Here is a 25,091-nt window from a genome sequence, read left to right as displayed (position 1 = left end):
TCAAAGCCATGGTAGGGCATTAGCAATGTGTTTACATGATCATGTATTTTTGAAAAATTTGCACAAGTATCATACTTTAACTATATTCAGTTAAGACTACTGCCCCAATCCACTTTGATTTTGCCTTACGTCAGATGGCATTGGAGGGGTCACAGTCATAGGATTTTTTACAATCTAGCTAAGGAGAAATGGACAAGTTGTCTGAAACTGACAAAGATAGCATAAAACTCAGAATTTGCCATTACAACGAGGACATCGATGACAATTTGTTAACAAGTACCATCAATTCCAAGAGTGTCTAAGATTAGCTATTGCACAAGAAAATTTGAAATGCCAAGAAATCTTTTAGCTCACATATGAAATAAGTTTGATAGAAGTTTTATCAAATTTGACAACAATCTTAAAATTTATATGATGTTATTCGTAATGAGATGTGAAGCTGAAAGAATCTTTTTAAAATTGGCAACAATAAAAATAAATTTTTATCACACTGCAGGTAGGAAGGAATCATCTCTCTATTCTTTCTACAGACATTTATATTACAAAACTATTGTCTTACAAAGAGGTGATTAACAAATACGAGGCAATACTCACATGAGGAAAAGTGTTATAGAGGTGTTTAAGTTATGATTTAGTAAATATATGTTATTTTTCTAGATTTTAAAGTGCTTACCAGCTTTCTGAAATTTGAAATTTGTTGATATTTATTTACCCTTTCTAAATTTTGTTCTTACTGTTAAAGACACGTCCACCAAACCTAGAAGTGCCCCTGATCTGGCCACATTACCTGCTTAAAATGCTCGCCCACTACTTTTCAGTATGAACCCTCGACATAAATAAAGACAGCTTCCATCCATGCTGATCAAGCTAATTTCATTTGTATCCCTTTAATATACCATGTTGACTCCTGACTCTACTTTTATTCAGCTTAGTTTGTCGTCTACCCTTAGTTCATCCAACTATGTAAATATTCTGCATTCTTAGACTTAACTCAGAAGCCATCACCTCATTCTTTTCTCTGACTCAGCTTTTACTTTATATTAACTTATAGAGGAATTAAGCACTACAAGTTGATCCCTCACTAAATTGTGACTGTTGTCAGACCAGGAGGATGTTCTGGTTAGTTTCTGCCAGAATGCCTGATACATTAATTTCTTCTCTTCACTGTGGGGTTTCAATTGATCTTGGTTGAATCAGTAGGTGAATGTCTGGTAAAATCTTATGTTTCGAAAACAACTGAATTCCATCTCTATGAAGATATATTTTTTCCTGTCTACTCAAGCCTGAATAAATTTCTTCCATTTAAAAAATTTCCTTTTGGGGCCGAGCCCGTGGCGCACTTGGTAGAGTGCGGCGCTGGGAGCGCTGCGACGCTCCCGCCGCGGGTTCGGATCCTATATAGGACTGGCCGGTGCACTCACTGGCTGAGTGCCGGTCACGAAAAGGACAAAAAAAAAAATAAAATAAAATAAAAAATAAAAAAATAAAAAATTTCCTTTTGCATTATGATCTGTATCTTGGTCATCTATAACAATATCACTTATTACATGTTGTCTTCCCATTTGAATTGAGAATAGAAACCACGACATGGTTTGGAGCTCTCCTAGAGCCTTGCTATTCAGTTGAATTGTTGAACAGCATTTTAAAGTACATTTTATTTATTTCTCCACTACAAAATATTCTCCTACTATTTTTATTGATGATAGCATGTAACATTCACAATCGTTGCCATGACTTCCCAACATCTGTACACTCATTCACTTAATATTCTCTGACACACTCATTTTTTTTTAATTACATAACTTTAGTTTAAAAGGAAACAGCTTAAATAGAAATTCAGGGTTGCTAGTAATAAAGAGCAGGTATAATTTCTAACTGTATACTTTTTTCTGTCAAATGTTCTCACCCCAAGTCTGCTTTTTCTCTATTAAAAGGAAAGATTAGCAAATGGTAGAAAAATGTTAAAGACTCATTAGCATCAAATTGGAACTCTCTCCTTGACATAATTCATTCTTTCATTATATAACTGATATTTGTTGGAGTCCTACTATGTACATGGATGCTCAAGATACCTGGTCTCATTGGGATCCTACTAGGAGAAGATGAGGGAAAAAAACAATCAATACAAAGAAATACACAAGTTAATTTAAGGTAAAGCAAATTCACTGAAGAAAATAAAACAGAGTAATATGAAAGAGAATGACTTGGATGTGAGTCATTTCTTACTGAGCAATCAGAAAAATAAAAAGATTGTGAAGAAAATAGCTTTCTCACTGAGTCATTGTTTTTAAAGGCTATGTCTGTGTATCACCTGAAATAATCCATGTATACCACCAAGCTATGTTTCTTACATTTTGGCAAACACTAGTTCATCTTTACATTTTGGAGTGGATAATCCGAGTAAAAACCTCAGCTCTAATACTTAACAGCTGGGAAATCTTGGCCAAGTTACCTAATCTCTGTAAGCATCAGTTTCCTCATAAAGAAAATGAAGACAATGAAAAGAAAATAAAATAAAAAATAAAAACCACAGGATTGCTACACATATTAAATAAGAGAAAGTAGGCAATATACTTAGCAGAGTGCCTGGAACATTGTAAACAGTCTTTTGCAAAAGTCCTACAGTAATTTTGCTATTTAGGAATGCTCAGGTCTTTTTGGTATTAAAGGGAGCCTTTGGTAACTAGCATTTGGTAGGGGCTATACATTTCCTATTCCAAAACCTCACCATCAGGTGGTATGCTACATTGAAAACAAGATAAAACAAATTCTGGCACATGTAGAAAATATTTATAAGCACAAAACTATTCATAACTGCATGTAGCTCAGGTTAATTCACACTCTGTCCTGAGGCATACAGACTAACACTTTGCAGAAAAGATTTACTCTTGGGCAGATGCAATGATAGTCCTACAGCAGGAACAGCCAGTGTGGTACTCACATCAGTTGTCAGAGTCCTCTGTGAAGTGGAAAGATACAGAATCAATGAGGTACTAGATATTGAACTCTATATAAAGAATCATAGGTTGCTGGGTTTGCCAGATTCTCATAACTTGGTTCTTGTAAGGTCAGTGGAAACTATTATCTTTCTAACCAGCTATCTCTCTTGAACACCACCAATGAAAAAGAAGAGTACTTCAAAAAGTTCACAAAAATAGAATTAAAAGATAATACAAATCTTTCCGTGAACTTTTTGAAGTACCCTCATATATTTCTAGCATGTTTTATTCTAAATCACAAACTCTTCAGTGTGGATTTTGATAATAATACTTGAAATGCTAAATAGCTACTTTTGTTGATTCCAACTACAAGTACTTCAAACACTAATTAACTGCCCCTACAGCGAAGTTGTCAATTTGTACACACATTTATACTGCACTATATATAGTGACAATTCAATAATATTGGCTGTTATTTGCAGTATGATAAATGGAGGTGTAACCTTTGTTATGACAATGAGAACTAGTTTAAAGGAAAACCCAGTTACCCTAGTATTGAATAATTATCCTATTCTTCCCATTCCTACTCACTCTGTGTAAGTAAACAAAGCTATTAGGAAGAGCTGATGGACTCTATCTGGTCACCAGTTAGAGCATTAGCCTTCGTGAGTCTATAAGCTATGTTGGACAAACATTAGATGCTTAATATATTCTTACTTTTGGCTAGATGAAAATAGTCCAAAATACTGATTGTCGATGTTATTATGATGACTACTATGATTTTAGATGGAAAAAGAAAATAAAAATCAATAGTTCTCTCTCACAATTTTCCCTCTGGTTTTACTTGTTTGTAGTAGAAACAGTGTGGCATACAACAGTAATATAAAAAGCACTCATTCCTGCTCTGCTGCTAATTAGCTGTGTGTTCATGCATAAGCCACAGCTTCTGTGCTTCAATTTCATCACCAATAAAATGTGGATCATACCCACTCTCCCTAACTGGCAGAGCTGTTTTGAAAAGAGAATAAAGTTATAGATAAGGGCAAGAATTGAAAAATTTAAACACTCTACACTAATGTACACTGCTATAATTAGTAGCATTTTGCCTTTTGGCTTGATTCCCAGTCAGAGAGCATAACACATTAGCCTGTGACAATAGCATTAGTGACAATAGTCCAATAAGGGGTCAGCAGACAGCAGAAGGTAAACTACAAAAATCTTCAGCATATATAGAAGTCATTCATTTTTCATAAATGCCAAAGAGGAAGAAAGTTGTTTTCTTCCTTTGAGAAGTTGATGTTATTATTTATAGAACTGTAATAAGATATTCACTAGTTTTTCATCTCCAATTTCTTAAATTTATATCCAAGATATAAATCTAACAGATATATTCTGCTGATGTTTTTGAGTTCTATTTGAGTCCACCTGTCAGGACCAATCCTGTAGGAGAGGTAGCCACCTACAAGTTGTGCTTTGAAAAGCTCAAAAGGTTCCTTCTCTTCCAATCTTATTCCACCTTCTTGAAAAGTCCAAGACGATTTGCATCAACTTTTATGAATTTTCTTAAGAAAATTTTGACTGGATTAGGTGATCTCTTACACTAAAGGAGAAATATATTAGTAACCATTGGCAGTAGGAAATTGTTTTCTTTCTAATTTAATATCGCCATCCAGGATCTCCGACCAGGGAATAACTGTCCTAAGATATTAACGACAGTGGAGTGCGTGGGAAAATGCAGAAAGACTCTAAAACTGATGCTTTGTCTTGGTCTAGTAAGATACAAGGGAAATAGAGAAGGAGAGGTCAGATAGCAGGGGACTGTTTGACAGAAGGAATGGGTAGGTGAGGGCAGACAGAGGATCAGCTTGATATTCACCACTTTGCCTGAGATAAACTTTGAAAACAGAGATAAATAATCAAGTGACTTGGAAAAAATTCAATTTACCTCCATTCTCTAAGTGGGGTGCTGTCTTGATTGGCCCCAAGCATACAGAGAGAGGGAGGACATCTCAGCAAAGGAAGATGAAAAATCCCTAAAGGAGGGAGAAAGGGAGGAAGGAAGGAAGAAAGGAAAGAAAGATGGAAGGGAGGGAGGGAGAGAGGAAAAGAAAGAAAGAAAGATCTAGTTAAGCACAGAGAATAACTGTATTTTGGCTTGTTGGCTTGAATATCCAAGCATATTTCAAATGGAATATAAAAATCTACAATTTGTGACAGTAATGTGAAAATTTCTCCCTTGATGCAAACTCTCTTTTGTATTTGTCAGCTGGAACTAAAAAACACACTGCTCTCTAATTAACTGTTCAATGAATACACTTATTTATTATGCTATGTAAGGCACCATTAGTGCAGAAATAAAAATTCTTAACATTAAAAATTTATATTTTTGATTTATATTAAATTCCACAGCATGGTAGATAACATTGTGTACTCTTATGATTAAAGCACTTATCTTACAAACACTGCCCTAGATGGCAGAAGAGGCTAGCACAAGTAGGAACACAAAGTGTGAAGGTGTAAATTGCCTCCAGAAGTCAAGTCTAAAACAATAGGTTATAAAACAAATTTTATATTACTGGTTCAAATAGGCTCCAAACTGAGGTATAATTACAAGATAATGAAAGTTATTTTCTTGTGTGATATATCAACTGTCTCTGATGACAGCTCCCAAAATTGATATCCACCCAGATTTGCAGCAATATCAACATTATTAGAGTATATGGATGGTCTCTCAGGTACCTATATGAAACGAGTAACATTTATTTGGTTTTTAGTTCTAATTATATTGCTTTGCTAAAAATCACCCCATAACTTATTTAGTGATGTAAAGAAAGACAAAAAAAGTACACATGGATAAGAATATAAGCTTCTACTCTCATGTGAAATTGTTAAAGTATCAGTTTCAAAGTTATGTAAAACACACAGGCAAGCTTCACAAGAAAAATACATCAAGACTAAATAACTTGTTTTACATCTTCAGTTTTTCTATTACTTAGAGCTACTTAGGATAAGCTAAAGTGAGGATGATATGTAAAAGGAATATCTAAACGCTGAAGTGACTATTCAAAGGTGGTAGCCAAGAAAACTTTACTTTCTCTACAGACAAAAGAAAGACCAATTATGACTGTAAAATAAACAAAGTAGAGAGTAGGGTGCATTCTTAACAAGAAAGTCGTACAAAGTCAGGTTCATAGGACCACTTCCTTCAAAAAGGTGACATAAAAGGGGTAAAAAGGGCTAAAGTGTGATTGATATGAAGAGCATAGCACAACTGTGAGGAGTATCATCTATAAATAAAATTTATTCAATGAAATTAAAATAATACACTAAGAATCAACTACAGAGAGGCCAATGTAATTTGGTGGACTATAAGAAGAAAGTATGAAAAAACTCACTGTCATTTCTCAAATTGGATGGACAGCTGAGAGTATATATTGCCCAGGAAACAGAATAAAAGAATACAATAGTATCTCATAATGTTTAAGTGTAATTAAGGTAGAAAATTACTGTTTTTTTTAAATCTGTAAGAACCAAGCTACTGGCGTGGAAGAAAAGAGTGAGTGTGTAACAGATAATGCAAAAAAGAACAAAGAAAAAAATACATTTTAAAAAATGGATAGGTACTCATGACATGGAGATTCAAAATCTGGATAACTGATATGTTTAATGACAAGGAAAAAACCTCGAATCTAGTAGATCAACAACAACATGATATTCACAAGCATAGAAGAAGAAAATCTTCCAGAAATGACAGAAATCCTGAGTCTGCAAATCAAAGGCTTCGCTGTTCCAAGAAAAGTTTGTAATGGTAAGAAATACAGAGATATCCTTCATTGTTTAACTTTTGAGATGGAAAGGAATACTATAGATAACCAAGTGTAAAAAAGTCACTGTATCATTAAGATATTTTTGGCTACAAGTGAAACAATAACTGGTTGAAAGGGGTTTAAAAATAGGTGTTTCGTTTTTTGTTGGTTCGTTTTTTGTTTGTTTTTGTTTGTATTCATTTTCCTTGCATTACAAGAAATCTGAAAGAGGCTCTACCAGAGTTGCTACACTGGCTCAATGATATGCACAAGAATCTGGGACCTTTCTATTCTTTCATGTCACCATCCTCTCTTTCATGTCCCCAGCTTTGTTCTCTCATGGTCACGTGGCTATTGCATCATCACCCATCATGTCCTCACACAGCCACACCCAAAGGCAGGGATGGAGGGCAGGTACTTTCTCCTCATTTCTCTCTTTGGTTAGTGAGGAAAATCTTTCTTAGAACACTCCAGCAAAATCCCCTTTACCTCTCTTTAGCTAGAAACAGGCCTCATTACTACCTCTCAGCTGTAAGTAAGGCTAGGGATGTGAGTACCTGACATTTTCATCTCTATTATCAAAGATGGACTCTGACAGCAAGTAAGAAGCAAAAGGGGACTGGTTAATGGCTAGGTAACCAAAAGTGTCTGCCACAGCCATCTACAAAGAGAAAAAATGACTGGGCTTTTCTTAGATTTTTTTCAACACCACCAGATGACAAATAAAGAAATAATATCAGAAGAATTTTTATAACCTTTATATATGTGCGTGTACATAAAAGTACACAAATCGTAAGTCCATATAATTTAATAAGTTTTCACACAATGAACACACCTATGAAGTCTCCACCCAGATTAATAAATAGAATGTTACCAGCACCCTGGAAGCCCCTCTGTATACACCTCTTCTCCAAATGCAATCATTGTCTTCACTTCTAACACCTCTTTTTAATTTTGTCTGTTTTAAAATTTTACATGAAATGAAGAATGCAATATGTATCCTATTGTGTTTGGCATCCAATGTTCAACACTGTTTTTGTGAGATTAATCAATGTTTTGTATATTGATATTATTTTTTCATTTTCATTTTGATACAGTATTTTATTATATGAATATTCCACAAATTTTATCAATTCTATTATTGAGAAACATTTGAGTGATTTTCAGTTTGGGGCTATGAATATTCTGATACATAACTTTTGGTGCAAATAAGTGCACATTTCTTTTGGGTATATACCTAGAATAGAATTTCTGAATTTTAGGGTATGTGCCCCCTCACCCCCTGCACTGCATAAGAGTTCCAGTTGTGCCACATCCTCTCCAACATGTGGTATTATCACGTTTTTTTATTTTAGTCATTATTTTAGGTATGGATTAATATTTCTTTGTAACTTTGATTTGCATTTCCTTATGATTCATCAGGTTGAACAACTTTTCATATATTTATTGAACTTTTATATACCATAACTTGTAAACTGCCTGTTCAAATCACTTGCCTATTTACCTAGTATGTTGCCTACCTTTTTCTTATTGATTTTTAAGAATTCTTTATATATTCTGAATGAGTCCTTTGTTGGTTTTAACTGTTACAAATATCTTTTCCCACACTGAGACTTGCCTTTTAACACTATTAGTGGTGATTTAGAGGGACAGATATTCTTAATTTTAATGAATTCTCATTTATCACTTACTTTTTTCAGTGCTAATATGATGCGTGCCTTGTTTAAAACTCCCTTGCCTATACTAAGGTCACGAAGATATTCTGTTCTTTTATCTACTTGAAACCTCATCATTTCACCTTTCATATTTAGAGCTATAATACATTTGGAATGTATTTTGGTGTATGGTAGGGGTCAACATTTATTTTATTCCCAATGTAAAAATCTAAATCTTCTAGCACCACCTTATTTAAAAGGTAGTCCTTCACAGACTGGGATGCAGTGGTACCTTTAAATGGACAAGTATGCACAGGCCTATTTCTACATTGTCATATCATTGTCATATTTTGTGCCATTGGTCTATCTGCATATTTTTGCACTAATGCCACAATGATTTAATTATTGTAGCTTTGTAATAAGCCTTAATATTCCATAGTGTATAATCTTAGACTTTTTTCTTAAGATTGTTTTAGCTCTTCTTGACCATAGGCATTTGAATGTAATTTTTTAAATTAGTTTCTCAGTATTCAAACACAAAAAGGACTTTAGAGATTTTAATTCAGATTGCATTGAAGCTATAGGTTTATTTTAACAAACTGACATTTTCACAAGATTGAATTTTCTAATCCAAGAACAAGATTTATGCCTCAATTTATATATGCCTTCTTTAATCTGTCTAATGTTCCACAGTTCTTCGTGGTAGTGCTGTGCACAATTTTTATTGAATTTATCTCTATCATTTTATTTTTAATACTATCTTAAGTGATTTTTAAATTCTTTTTTTCATTTTCGTGTTTGTATGTATGTGTGGGTGTGAGCTTTTTATATTGGTCCTTCACCCAATGACCTTGTGAATCATTTATTAATTCTAATATTTTATTAATTTGATTTTTCTAGTGTCGTATTCCTCTGCCTGAAGAATTTAACATTTCTCGTAGTATGGTTGTGCTGTCAATGGATTTTATTAGTTTTTGTTTGTCTGAAAAAAATCTTTACACCTTCTTTATTTGTGAAAGGTATTTTACTTGGTATAGAATACAGGATTAGCATCTTTTTTTGTTTTTTTGTTTTTTTGGTGGCTGGCAGGTACAGGAATCGAACCCCAAACCTTGGTATTGTCAGAACCATGCTCTAAACAACTGAGCTAACTGGACAGTCCATTTTTTTGTTGTTGTTGTTTACCACTTACACATGTCCTTACAATGGCTTTGGCCTTGGATTGTTTTTGATTAGATATCCGATAGCTTATTCTTTTCTTCTATGTGTATCTTTTTTCTCTGGCTGCCTTCATGATTTCCTCTTTATCCTTGGTTTTCAAAAGTTTAATTATGATGTGTCTAGGTGTTTTATTTGTTGGTATTTATTTTGTTTCATGTTCTCTGAGTTTCTTGGATATGTAAATTGATATTTTTATTTTTCGGAAATGTTTGGCCATTTTATCTTCAGCCATTTCTTCTGCCACATTCTCCTTCCTGTCTTCTTCTCAGATTCCAGTTGTAAATATGCTAGGTCATTTGATATTATCCCATTATCCCAATGTTCTTAGGTGCTCAGTGGGTTTTTTGTTTTATTGGTTGGCAGACTGATTGTTGTAAGTCTTTATGGCTAAAATAACCTTATAGGAACTCTGCAACATTCAAATGTCTATAGCAACTGAGAAAATGACAAAGAAAGAAAAAGACATTCAAAATGGTAGGAAATTTTGTAGCAGTTTTGTTCACTTTTGTCCCACCTTCTCCAGGTATAGTGGGGTGTTGATCTGCAAGAGGCAACAGCCCAGTGTCTAATTCCATCCTTTGAACTGGAAGAAACAGAGCAAACCTTAATTGCAACATTCTAACCTGTCTGGAGGCAGCTTGAAGGACTAGACTCTGTCTCACCAAACTCAGATCTCATATGTAGAGAAGCAATGGGCACTGCTTGGGAAGGCTATAGGAGATTAAGACCCAGAGATGCCTGGGGCAAGAGATAATGGGAGGAGGTATGCAATAGACCATCTAAGGCCCCAAGGAGAAGCTGGAGTGAGACTATCTGGGAAATTAAAACATATGAAATTTGAACTTTAAAAAGGAGAGAACAGAAATGAGGTTATCAGAGGTGGAAAGGGGGAGGGATGGGTAAGGGAGGAATTGGTAAAGGAACACAAAAACCAATTACATTGTATATTGTTGAATAAACTAATTATCCTGATTTTAACATCACATATTGCACACGGGTATTGATATTCAACTCTGTACCCCACAGATATGTACAATCAACTATGTCACACAAAAAACAAAAAAATCCCAAATTTTAAAGCAATCTTATATATGAAAAAATTGAAAAAGCCACACAGGCCCAAGCAAGAAGAATGCTCAGAAAATGCCCGAGAAGACCTAACTTTTCTTCTCATTCTGATCCCAAGGCTCAGAATACAACTAGCTAATTAGTGAAGAACTTCTCAGCACAGAGCCATTCTACAAACACCAGGAGAAGCGGCTGTGTTTCACAAATGTACAATTTTTTTTGACTGGTAAGAGGATCATAACCCTTGGCTTGGTGCCATCTGCACCATGCTCAGCCAATGAGCTCATTGGCCATCCCCATATAGAATCCGAACCCATGGCCTCGGAGCTACCAGCACCACACTCTCTTGAGTGAGCCACAGGGCTGGCCCCAAATGTACAATTTTTAACAACAACAAAAAAATCACAAGACATACAAAGAAACAGGAAATCATGGACCAATTCAGAAAAAAAAAAAATAAATGGCAGAATGTGTCATTGAAGAGATACAGGCATCATGCTAACAAGACAAAGTCATTAAAGGGAGTGCCTTGAATATGCTCAAAGAGTTAAAGGAAAACATGAAGAACAACAGAAAACCAGGAAAATGATATATAAACAAAGCAAGGTCATCAACAAAGAGATAGAAATATAAAAGGGAACCAAACAGAAATTTAGGAGCTAAAAAATACAATAACTGAATTGAAAATTTCACTGAGGGGATTCAAAAGCAGACTTGAGCAGATAGAAGAGTCAGCAAACATGAAGACACGGTGTTTAGAATCATCAAGTCTAAGGAATAGAAAGAAAAAAATCAAGAGAGGTAAACAGAGCATAAGGAATTTATGGAAAAACATCAAGCAGACCAATATATGAATTATAATAGTCCCAGAAGAAAAGAAAGAGAAAAGAGCAGAGAGAGTGTTTGAAGAAAATAATGGCTGAAAATTTTCCAAATTTCAGGAAAGACATAGTCTACAAATCCAAGATCAATGAACTCCAAGTAGGAATAATCCAAAGAGAGACACACTGAAACAAAGGATAATCAAATTGACAAAAGCCAAAACAAAAGAGAATCTTGAAAACAGCAAGAGAAAATCAACTTGTTACATATAAGGGATCTCAATGAGATTATCATTGGATTTCTCAGCAGAAGTACTGGAGGTCAGAAGGCAGTGGAATGATGCATTTTAAGTGCTGGACAAAAAAAAAAAAAAAAAAAAAAAGTCAACCAAAAATTTCATATCTAGCAGAGTTCTCCTTCAAAAATGAGGGAGAAATTAAGATATTCCTAAATAAACAAAAGCTGGGGGAGTTTATTACCCTAGACCTGCTTTACAATAAATGCTAATGGGAGTCCTTTAGGTTGAAATGAAGATAGACAGTAACTTGAATCCATATGAAGATGTAAAGATTTCTGGTAAGGATAGATAGAAGAACAATTATAAAAACGAGTATTATTATAATTTCACTTTGTAATTTCACTTTTTGTCTTTAAAATTTAAAAGGTAAATGAATAAAATAATTATATATCTTTGCTAATGGGTATGAAATATATAAAGATGTAAATTGTGACATCAATAGCATAAAGTGTGGGGTATGTATGTGTAAAGAAGTAGAATTTTTGTATGCTATTGAAGTTCTGTTGGTGTCAATTCAAAGGAGAGTGCTATAACTTTAGGATATTATGTCTAGTTTCCATGTAACCACAAATAAAATACCAATAGAATATACAAAAAAGTAAAGGAGAATGGAATCAAAGCATGTCATTGCAATAAATCAACTTAACCCAAATGAAGACAGTAATGAAGGTAACTAGGGACAAAAGAAAATATGACATACTGAAAACAAATAAATGCAAATAAGTCTTTCCTTATCAGTAATTATGTTGAATGAAAATGGATTAAACTCTCCAATTAAAAAAGATAAATTAGCAAAATGGATTTTAAAAAATCACACTATATGCTATCTGTAAGAGATTCACTTTACATATAAGGGTACACATAGGTAGAAAGAGAAAAGTAGAAAAAATGTTTCATGCATATAATAACCAAAAGAGAGCTGGGATGGCTATACTGATATGAAACACATTTGACTTTAAGTCAAAAACTGTTATGAGAGACAAGGAAATTACATATGATAAAAGAGTTAATTCACCAAGAATATAAAACAGTTATAAACATATATATGCACCATACGTCAGAGCTCTAAGATATATGAAGCAAACATTGACAGAGCTGAAGGGAGAAATAAACAGCTCTACAATACTAGTAGGAGACTTCATACCTACATTAAATAATGGATAGAACAACCAGACAGAAGAAGATCAATATGAAAATATAGATTGAACAACAATATAAACCAATTTGATCTGGCAGAATATATGAAACATTCCACCCAACAATAGCAGAGTACATATTTTTCTCAAGTACACATGGAACATTTTCCATAGTAATCATAAATTAGGCCACAGAACAAGTCTTAATAAGTTTAAAATCATTGGAATAATACAAAGAACTCTTTCTGATCACAATGGAATGAAACTTGAAATCAATAGAAGGGAAACCAGAAAATTTTCAGATTCGTGATAACTAAACAACACACATAAAAAATGAATGGGTCAAAGAAGAAATCACAAGAACAGTTAGAAAATATTGGAGACAAAGGAAAATGAAAACATGACATATTAAAACTTACAGTAAGCAGAAAAAACAGTGCTAAGAGCAACATTTTTAGCTTTTTAAAAAGAAGAAAGATCTTAAGTTAACAACCTATTTCGGTTCTGCTGCTGGCCAACCCAAACAGCCCTTGCCTCACTATCAGTTTCTCCCTTGGTGTCCCTTCTGGTGGGCGAGCGAATTGCCCGAATTCCTCTTTCTCTCCAGTCTCCATTGGAAGGAGACGGGGGAATAAAGCCGTGAAGAGAGGTGAGCACTGCCACCGGCCCCAACCAGCCCGTTAAAGGAAACTCAGACGCGGAGGGGGTTCTGTCGAGCAGTTCCGTATATTATCACACAAGCACTTGCTTTTAAAGGCAAATGGGGAAGGGAGGTTTTTACATCCTCCAATCAGCTTAAAGGTTACGAGAGCATGCATCCTATCTCAATGCCTAGCTATTACAATCACGCAGTGTTCACAAGCATGGAAGTGCATATCTGGCCAATAAGGGCTAAGGCAAGGTTCCCGCAGACACTCCCACTATACTTCCTCTGGGCGGCATCGTAGGCTGCCACGTTAATACACCCTTGTGGGCCCATAATGGCGCCGCTTGTAATGTCACTTAAGGTGGCGTTAGTTTTTAAGGCCCGACAAACCTAGCATTACACATTAAGTTTCTATAAAAAGAGCAACAAGCTAAATCAGAACCCACCAAAAGTTAGGAAATAGTAAAATTGGAGTAGAGGTAAATAAAATAGAGAATAAAATAACACTAGAGAAAATCAATAAAATCAAATGTGGTTCTTTGAGAAGATCATGAAAATTGAGAAACATTTAGTTACACTGACTGAGATTTAATGAAAGAAGATTCAAATTACTAAAATCAGTAATGAAAGAGAGGACATTACCACTAATTTTAAAGAATTAAAGAGGATTGTAAAGTAGTAATATGAATAATTGTATGGCAACAAATTGTATAACCGAGATGAAATAAAGCCTTTGAGACACACAACCTACCAAGACTGAATCATGATGAAATAGAAAATCCAAATATACCTATAACTACTTAGAAGATTGAATCAGTAATCAAAAATCTCTCAACCAAGAAAAGTCCTGGACGAAATGGCTTCACCGGTAAATTCCACCAAACATTTAGAGAAGAATCCTTCTAAAACTCTTTCAAAAAATTGAGGATGAGAGAACACTTCTTAACATACTCTTTGAGGCAGTTTTACCCCAATACTAAAGCAAGATAAAGACACCAAAAAAAAAAAAAAAAAAAAAAAAAGCCACAGAGCAATATCCTTGATGAATACTGATGGAAAAATTCTCCACAAAATACTAGCCAAATGTATAAACAGCATATTAAAGGGATTATACACCACAAGCAAATGGTAACTGTTCCTGAAATGCAAAGATGATTCAACATGCAAAAATCAATCAATGTAACAAACAACATTATGCACATTTTTATTATCCTTTCTGCTAATTATCTCAATTGATGCAGAAAGAGCATTTGCAAAGTTTAATACCCTTTCATGATAAAAACAGCCAACAAACTAGGGATAGAAACTACCTCAACAGAATAAAGGCCATATATAAAAAGTCTACAGCTAACATCATACTCAATGGTGAAAGACTCAAACTTTTTGTCTAAAATCAGGAACAAGACAAAGATGCCCACTTTCACACTTCAATTCAACACTGTATTAGAAGTTTTAGAGCAATTAGGCAACAACCAGAAAGAAAAGGCATCCAAACTGAAAAAGAACAACTAAAATTATCTACCTTCACAGATGGCATAGTCTTATATGTAGAAAATGCTAAAGATTACAAAAAAAAGTACTGTTTGGCAAATTAATGAATTCAGCAAAGTTGCAAGATACAAAATCAACACATCAAAATTAACTTTTATACACTAACAATGAACAATCTGAAAAAGAAATTAAGAAAACATTTATCAAAAATAATAAAATATGAGGAGTCTTCAAAAAGATAATGGAAAAGTTTGTATTACCTTTTAATTTTAATTTTTCACAAACTTTTGGAAGTACCCTCAAAATTAGTAATAAACCTAACCAAGAAGGCAAAAGACATGCACACTGAAAATTACAAAACACTGATGAAAGAACTTAAAGAAGACATAAATAAAGGAAAAGACATCCTGTGTTCATTTATTGGAAGTCTTAATATTAGGATGTCAATACTATCCCAAAGTGATCTATAGATTCAGTGCAATCCTTATCAAAATTCCAACATTTTATTTTCAGAAATAGAAAAATCCATCCCCAAATTCACATGGAATATCAAGGAACTCTCAATAGCCAAAATATATTGAAAAGAAAGAACAAAATTAGTGGACTCATACTTCCTAATCTCAATTCTTACTACAAAAACACAGTAAGCAAAACACTCTGCTACTTGTATAAAGACAGATATGGACTAATGGAATTGAATAAAGTGCCCAGAAATACTCTCGCATATATGATCAAATGATTTTCAATGAAGATGCCATGATCATTCAGTCAGGAAAGGATAGTCTTTTCAACAAATGTTGGGAAAACTAGATATCCACATGCATCTACCTCATACCATACACAAAAATAAACTCAAAATGGATCAATGACCAAAATGTAGCAGCTAAAATGATAAAACACTTTAAAGAAATCATATGGAAATGATTTATGACATTGAATTTTGTAATGATTTCTTGGATATGATACCAAAAGCACAGGAAACAAAATAAAAAAATAGATAAATTGGGCTTCATTAACAGTAAAAACATTTTTACATTAAAAGACATTATTAAGAATGTAAAACAATAACTCAAACAATAGGTAAATATTTGCAAATATATGTGTTAATGGTTTATATTCCATAATATGTGAAGTACTCATTATTTAAAATATATAAAGAACTCTTACAATTCAATACCAAAAAGACAAAAAACCTAATTAATAAATGTGCAAAAGACTTGAACAGACATTTCTCCAAAGATATACAAATGGCCAATAAGCACATGAAAAGATATTCAACATCACTAATCATTAGGGAAATTTAAATCAAAACTCCAATTAGATACCACTTCACACCCATTAGAATAGCTATTATACAAAAACCAGAAAACCACTAGTATAAGCAAGGTTGTGGAGAAATTGGAACCCCTGTGCCTTTTTGGTGGGAATGTAAAATGGTGCAGCCACTGTGGAAAATAGTATGGTGGTTTCTCAAAAACTTAAACATAGAATTCCATATGATCCAGCAATTTCATTTCTGAGTATACACCCCAAAAAAGTGAAAGCAGTGACTGGAACAGATATTTGTACACCCTTGTTTATAGCAGCATTATTTGTAAAAGTCAAATGTTGGAAGCAACCTAAATGTCCATCAATGAATAAGTAGATTTTAAAAAAAAGTAGTATGCATATACAATGTAATATTATTTAGTTTTAAAAAGCACTGAAATTCTAACCCATGCTACAAAATGAATGAGCCTTAACAATGTTATACTACGTAAAATAAGCCAGACACAAAAGAACAAATATTGTATGATTCCAGTATGTCTTATTTCATTCCATGCTGCTATATCAGAACACCTGAGCATGGATAATTTATAAAGAGGAGAAATTTATTTTCTTACAGTTCCAGGGCTAGAAAGTTCAAAATTAAGGCACTGTCAGGAAAGGGACTGTTCTCTTTGCTTCCAAGATGGCACCTTGAATGCTGCATCCTCAGAATGGGAGGAATGCTATATCCTCACATGACAGAAAATCGGGAGAGAGCAAACCCACTTCTGCAATCACTTTTTATAGCAGCATTAACCCATTTGTGAAGACAGAGCCCTCATGATCTAAATACCTCCCATTATGCCCCATCTATCAATACTGTTGAGCTGGGGATTGCTTCAATATGAGTTTTGGAGGGACAAAAACATTCAAACAATAGCACAGAAATATGCGGTATCTAGAACAGTCAAATAAATGTATAAGGACAAAATAAGATAGTGGTTACCAAGGGCTGTGGTAGAGGAGTAAATAGGGAGATACTGTTTAATAGACATAGTTTTAGATTTGGATGATGAAAAAGTTATAGATATGGGTACTGGTGATGATTGCACAACATTGTGAATGTACTTAATCTACTGAACTGTATACTTAAACATGGTTAAAATGGTAAATTTTAGGTTATGTTTACTTTACCACATTAAAAAGACATCAATAGGAAGAATAAAGTCTAGTGTTCTACAGCATGGTAAGGAGATCACAGTCAACAATAAATTACTATATAACATCAAGTAGCTAGTAGAGAGAATTCTGACGGTTTCCAACACAAAGACAAGACAAATCTTTGAGGTGATGGATATGCTAATTACACTGACATGATTATTGTACACTGTATAAATTTACCCAAATATCACATTGTACTCCATAAATATATACAATTATCATGGGTTAATTAAGAAAAAATAAATTTAAAAGAAAAAAAATTCAGAGACAGAAGTAGATTAGAGGTTACCAGAAACTGGAGGGAAAAAATAGTAGGAAGTTATTGCTTAATAGGTACAGAATTCATGTTTAGGATGATAAAAAACTTTTGGAAATAGGTAGAGGTGATGGTCACACAGCATTGTGAATGTAATTAATTCCACGGAATTGTATGTTTAAAAGCGGTTAAAATAGCAAATCTTATGTTATATGTATTTTATCACAATGGGAAAAAAAAAGTCAATCTTTATCCAAACCAAGACTGTGATCATGAATTGTGATTGTCATCATGTGTAATAGTGACAAAGATTCTCTCCTTGACTGTATCAGTCCATTTCTGTTGCTTTTAACAATACATCTGGAACTGAGTGATTTACAAAGAAAACAAAATTTGTTGCTTACAGTTTTGGTGGCTGTGAAGTCCAAAATCGAGGGAACACAACTGGTGAGGGTGTTGGTGCTAGCAACAGTGACCCAAGGGTCTCACACGTCAAAAAATGCTGGAACAGAGAGCAGACTAACCTCCTCATGTGCTCTTCTTTTACAACCCTCAGAACCATGCCCCTGATCACCATTTTTAATCCATTCACTACTGCATGGTCCTACAATCTAATCACCTCTTCAAGGCTCCACTTTCCAACTACCATAATAGGATTTCCCACCCTCAACAGTTGCAGTGGGGATTAAGCATCAATGAGGTTGTGGGGGGTGGGGGGGGGGCCGTCCAATTTACAGCACTGACCAAACTCTAGTCAGGCTCCTCCAAGCCCTCTTCTCTACTAGGCCTCAATCTTGGCCTACAAAAACTTCCAACTCTCGGTATAAATTCTTTTGTTCACTACCTACCCACGTGAAAAGATGTGAATAAACACTAGCATAGTTTCTAACAGCTCAAAGCCAAGCCTCTAGGATGATGACTCCAGCTTCCTTAAGTTCCTTCCTGGGAAAAGAAAGCTGGGAAAGCTCAAGGCTGTCAAAAGAATATACTGTTTATTTCAGCTAACACCCAAAGATAGAGCCCCTGTCTCCCAGTCTCTGTGGGAGGATAGGAGCCTAACTTCAGTAAGTGCTAATTAACAAACCCAGATGTTATAATCACATTAACCAACTCCCTCTTCCTGCATTTTGTAAATTTTCACTACCCTGACTGTGTTAAAGCCCTTGTTGTCTCCCTTTCTGCTCTCTCATTATTTCTTTAAAATGCCCAGTTACCTCTGTGCAAATCAAAGTCGAGTTCAGTTCACTCTTTTCCCTATTGCAATAGTATTACTGAATAAAATCTATCTAAACTTTAATTAGTGCCTGACTTTGTCTTTGACAGTGATTAAGAGCATGGAGGGTAGACAGACCATCTTGTTTCAATTCCAGCAAAGTCACTCTTTGTTGAACCTTGATCAAGTCATATAAATTCTTTGTATCTCAGCCTCATCATCTGAAAATAAGAATAATCATAGTAGGAGTGTAGACAGGATTACATGAGCTAACCCACACAATAAACTTAGAACCGTGCCTGTATTAGTCTGTTTTGTGTTGCTATAACAGAATACCTGAAACTGGGTAATTTATAAAGAACAGAGGTTTATTTGGCTTACGATTCTGGGACAGATCTGGCGCAGGCCTCAGGCTGCTTCTACTAATAGTGGGAAATGGCAGGCAGCTGGCAAGTACAAGCAGATCATGTGGTGAGAGGAAGCAGAAGCGAGAGACAGCAAGGAGGTACCAGGGTCTTTTAAACAACCAGCTCTCACAGGAGCGAGAACTCACTCATTACTCCCCCCACCTAGGGAGAGCACTAATCCATTCATGAGGGATCCACCCCTGTGACTCAAACTGTAACACTGGGGATCATATTTCCACATGAGTTCTGGGAGGACAATGCATCCAAACTCCATCAGTACCCGAAACATAGTAAAGGCTAAAACGTTGATTTTATTTATTATCACAACCACTGTTCCTCAAGCAACATGCTTCATAGAATTTGATGGAAAATTGACAAAGGAGGAAATATTTGTATAAATATTTGTAATATTTATGCTAAGGTGTGTATTTAATAAAAGGAGTTTTTAATAAATAAGAAAAAAATGAATGTTCTGTTTGAAATATTTGCACTGAACAGGAACAAACAATTCAAAACAAAAACAAAGAACAATGCCAATAAATATACGAAAAGATCTTTGACCAATCAGAGAAATACAAAAAGCAAACCAAAACAATATATAAAAAAATAAATAAAACAAAAAAACAGCAATGAGATATCATTTGTCTTTTATGAGCCTTGTAAAGATGGAAGAATAATAGAGAAAATTACAACATCCAGTATTGGTGAGGACATAGGAAAATAAATACTCATTCTTGCTCTCTTGGAGTTATCAAATATTATAAACTTTCCAGAAAGCAATGTGTCAATAAGTACAAAAGTTCTTATCTATGTGTCTATACTCACCAAGCAATTCCTCTACTAGGAATGTTTCTTCCAAAAATTATCAGAAAAGAGAAAAATGCATATACAAATAGTAGTCTTTGCATTGCTTTAAAATGCAAAAAAAAAAAAAAAAAATTGGAATACCTAAATGCCCACCTATAGAGGTCTGGTTAAATAAATCATAATACTCCACATAAGAGAATGTTAGAAAGCTATTTGTAAATTAGGTTGTTTTTATTTATTGAATAAAATTTATTTACTAGAAAAATGTTCACAATACAATAATGCATGATAAAAGCAGATTGTTAAACAACATGTAAAATGTGGTGGTTTTTTGTGGTTGGGAGGATTTTACTGTTTTTTTAAAAAAATAATGCTCATAATTTTTTGTTTTATTTGTATTTTTGTAAGCATTTATTTTTATAAACTAAAAAATACCTTCAAAACAACAAAACTGGCTTGGTCTTAAGCTGTGGATGAAGAGTGAATATCCTTGTAGAATTTTTAGGACTAAGTCAGTGAAATTAAAGAAGTGCCTGCAGGGCCGACCCTGTGGCTCACTCGGGAGAGTGCGGCGCTGGGAGTGCCGAGGCTGCGGGTTCAGATCCTATATAGGATGGCCGGTGCGCTCACTTGCTGAGCGTGGTGCGGGCGACAAAAAAAAGTGGCTGCAAAAAGCTCACTTTCACAGTATTATATAGAGAGAATGAGAGAGGAGGTGATCAGTCTCCATGGGTTCAGGTTACAAGACACACCTCCGGGTTTCAAGCCTCCCTGATGCCACCTCCCCCTAGAGGAGATTACTGCTGCTTATCACGCATATTTTTGGTGCCAACACAGGGAGACTGCAAGAGATGGATTTATGCAAATCCAGTGACTGAGCATGCTCAACAGAAAGGAGTTATATAACCCTACTAGCCGAGCATGCTCAGTAAAGTGGAATTTATCCTTTGAATGACAGAATATTCTTGAATATGTTCAGTGCATGTGACAGAATTTGACAAATAAGCATGCCCTAAAAAAAGACCAACTGAGCATGTGCAAACCTGTTACACAACCTGTTACAAATCTGGGAACCACACCCCCCCCAGTTGAATATTTATTAGATAGTATGAATATGCATAGATAGCAAAACTATGAAAGCTGAATCCTAGTAGAAGCTGGAACTATTGCTCACTCTCCTAGAGCCAGCCTGTACTTTACCTGCAGTGTCCATTTCTTTCTTTTTATATCAAACTTTCCTTTGGCAGGCTGCTATTCACTCTAGTGCCAGCCTGCACTTTGTGAATGTGTAGTTCTTATTTTTAAATTAAACTTGGTGGGGGCTCTGCTCAGTCTCTGGAGCTAGGTTCCACTTTCTCTGTGAAATCTGTATCTCTTATTCATTACATTAAACGTGTTCTCACTTTCTACCGTGACTCTGCTCTTGAATTCTTTACTGTGGCAGAGTCAAGAATCTGGTAAGAGGACAGGATAGTTTGAGGTCAGCCATTGGGCCTCCCCAGATTCTCTCCTCTGTTATCAGGAACACTGGCAAGGAACATACTTCTGGGGTTCAATTAGAAATTTACGTGTGGCCTTAGGAAAATTTCGAAAGACATGATACTAGTCTAGAACATAATTGGTTCTTGACTAGTGGTGGGGACAAAAGGAAAGCATTAAAAGACAAGGGCATAAAGAAGAGACTCTTCCTACTTGAATCGAGCCACTATTAGTGAGCAACACCACTACCGGTTAGAGATTAACCTCAGGTAAATTCAGACTTTGAGTGATTTTAGAAGATGGATGTATTAGTCCATTTCTGTTGTTTCTTTCTGTTGTTCCATTTCTGTTCTTTCTTATAACAAAGTATCTGGAATCAGATGATGTATAGGAAGACAAAATTTATTGCTTACAGTTTCAGAGGCTGGGAAGTCCAAAGACCAGCGAACATATCTGGTGAGTCTTCTTTGGTGTGGCTTTACAGCAAGTCAGGGGTCTCCCATGGAAGAAAATGGCAGAGCAGAGAGAGAGAGAGAACTTCTCATGCACTTTTCTTTTAAAGCCCTCATCCCCATTAAATCATTCACTATGGCAGGGTCCTCACAATCTCATCACTTCTTCAAGGCCCTACTTTTCAATTACCCAATAGGATTTCCCACCCTCTGCAGTTACAATGGAGATTAAGCATCAAAGACTTTGGGGGGCCATTCAGTCCACTGCAGTGGATGAGAGGTGAATGAAGATAATAATGTGTTGATGTATTTAAACATTACAATAATCCTATGAGGAAAGGATGATGATTTTTCCTATTTAACAGACGAGGGAACTAAGGTACAGAGAGGATGGGTAACCTCCCAGGGTTATACAATTACTTATCATACCTCTAGCCTGGGGTGTTTAGGATGTATGTTTACCAGTACTTCTCAAATTTAATTTGTTGCCTATAAAAGAGTTAGGAATGTTGGCAGAAGTGACAAACAGGTGGTCCAGAGGCAGAACCAGCTTGTAGATTGTTTTGTTTGGCTAGTACAGTGTTTTCTGTTTGCTCATTTACTTCATTGTGTTTTTAAAATATGGTAGATATTTTTAAATAAAAAATTCCTCATAAAAATTGAGATCACCGATCTGTTTGTTTGTTTGCTTTTGAAAAACTCATAAGGTTTGGCAACACTCATTTCAGCCTTTCAGCCATCTGCCATGTATGAGCTGAGTCAATCTCCTTTAGAAAATGCACGCACCTCCATTCAACCAGCCTCCCTCCTTTATATCATCTGAGTGGCCACCATCTGTATTAGAATTTATGGCTTCTGCTGTAGAATAAACAAAGACCTTAGAATGTATCCTTAATTGTCTTTAAAGGTTAAAAGATGGCAATCTACTCTTTTATAACACAGAGATGACTGCTGGGGGATGATGATAGAAACTATTTCAACCAATACTAAAATATGACTTGACATTTTCTTCATCCTGACAAAGAAAATCCACTCTACTAAGGAATTGATATTTTGCTAATAATTTGTTAGGAGAGTGGAGGCTAGGGTTATATGATATCTCCAAAGCAAAATTATATTAAAAAAATTAATGAGGAATCTCTGCTCTTCCTCCAAAGTTTTCCTTCAACCACCAGCACCCTCATCCAGCCTACTCTACTGGCTTTGCCTCCCAAATCAAGTACATCCCACCCCCAACAGTTTTTCCTTTTCTTATGCAGAGCAATTTAGCTCTTTCTTATTCTTTTAGCTTTACATCTATAATGTAACTGTTTCCCAAGGACCCACCTTTGGATAAACTCTCCCTAGAAAACTACAGGGTGATTATAAATAACAAATTATTTATCCCCAGTTACAATTTTTTCCCTCTTATACTTGTATTTTAATTCCTCCAAACTCATGACTATTCTGCACCATCGAGGCAACAGTAGACTAGGAGCAAGAAGACCCACTTGTTAATTGGATTGCTTTGGGTAAGTTGCATACATTTTGGGCTCTCCGATTTGTCATTTATAAATGAGAATATAATAAGTACACTTTTATTAATATCAAATACAGTGTGTAACTGAACACACTGAGAAAATAAAAATTATATATGAGTACTTTTTAAATAAGTATATCTAAAAATGTTCAGGAACCTAGGTTTTCATATAACAAATATCTTTTCTTGAACACTTAGTATGTTCCAAGCATTGTGCTGGATATTTCGTAAACACTTTCTATCTTAATTTTTTCTGCAACCCTTTGAAGCAGCAATGATATGCATTTTCCACCTAAAAAAAAAAAAAACCCAAACTCAGACGAGTTAAATAACTTGCCAAGGGCCATTTGTCTGAGTCAAACGCCCATGTTCTTTTGATAACATCACACTGCTTGTACAGCTCAGCTCTCCTTTAAATGCCACGTTGTGCTACCCGCCTATTAATTTGGAACTCTCTGGATGTATCTAGGGATTACAGAATCATTTGACCTTGCGAAAACATTTTTGAATACTCATGAACACAGCCTCTGAGTTAAAAACACTAAACAGCTTGAGAATATTTTGTAGCAAGGACTTAGTATTTAAGTACGGTATTTCGTAGAAGTATGGTATTTACATAGCAATCAATTTTATTTACAAATAGTGTTTTTCTATTCAGTCTTACCCCTATCAGTCAGTTCTAGCTTCTGGCAAAGTAGGAAGCCATTGCAGAAAATTAAGCACCAGAAGGGAGTGGGAACAAACTATCAATTTTGTTTGATCATTTAAATATGCTGGGGAAAAAAAAAAAAAAACATTTCGAATGAAAAATTGATGAAGCTGATGGATTTGATGAAGGTTGAGGCTGAGCATTTGAAGCCCCAAACTGACCACCGACATACTGATCTTATCTTGATTTTTCTTTTTTTGGTTTTGGTTTTGGTTTTCTTTTTCTTTTTTTTTTTCTTTTTGGCCAGTCAAGTGAACCAGTGGGAGTGGGAATGGAGAAGGAACAAAGAAATCTGTAACTGCTTGTGATCAATTAGTTGTAATATCATTGTACTCTGACAGGCCTGGTTTTCATTTTCAAATGATCTGAAGCTGACGTGGCAACACAGTCTCAGAATGTACCCTCTCCTGCTTTCCTTTTATTTGAAGAGGTCTTTTGCAATGCTCTTTGAGGGGCAGTATTAGAATAGAATAGAGTGTGGTGTAGCCAAAAGAACTGAAAAGTGTTCCTCTTGGATTTTTCCTCAACATTACAGAAGAGAGATTTGTGAGAAAAAACGTTCATTTCTACTTACTGGGTGAGAACTGAGTTTCAAATTTGATTGGCAGTATGGTAATATCAGCATAAAATTAAGGTTATATGATAAGATATGTTGCCTATTTCATTCTTCTAGTAATACTTCTAGGGCTCTCAATTCT

Source organism: Cynocephalus volans, chromosome X (assembly GCF_027409185.1).
Source record: "Cynocephalus volans isolate mCynVol1 chromosome X, mCynVol1.pri, whole genome shotgun sequence".
In the NCBI taxonomy this organism is placed as follows: Eukaryota; Metazoa; Chordata; class Mammalia; order Dermoptera; family Cynocephalidae; genus Cynocephalus; species Cynocephalus volans.
Note: the sequence above shows the minus strand (reverse complement) of the source record.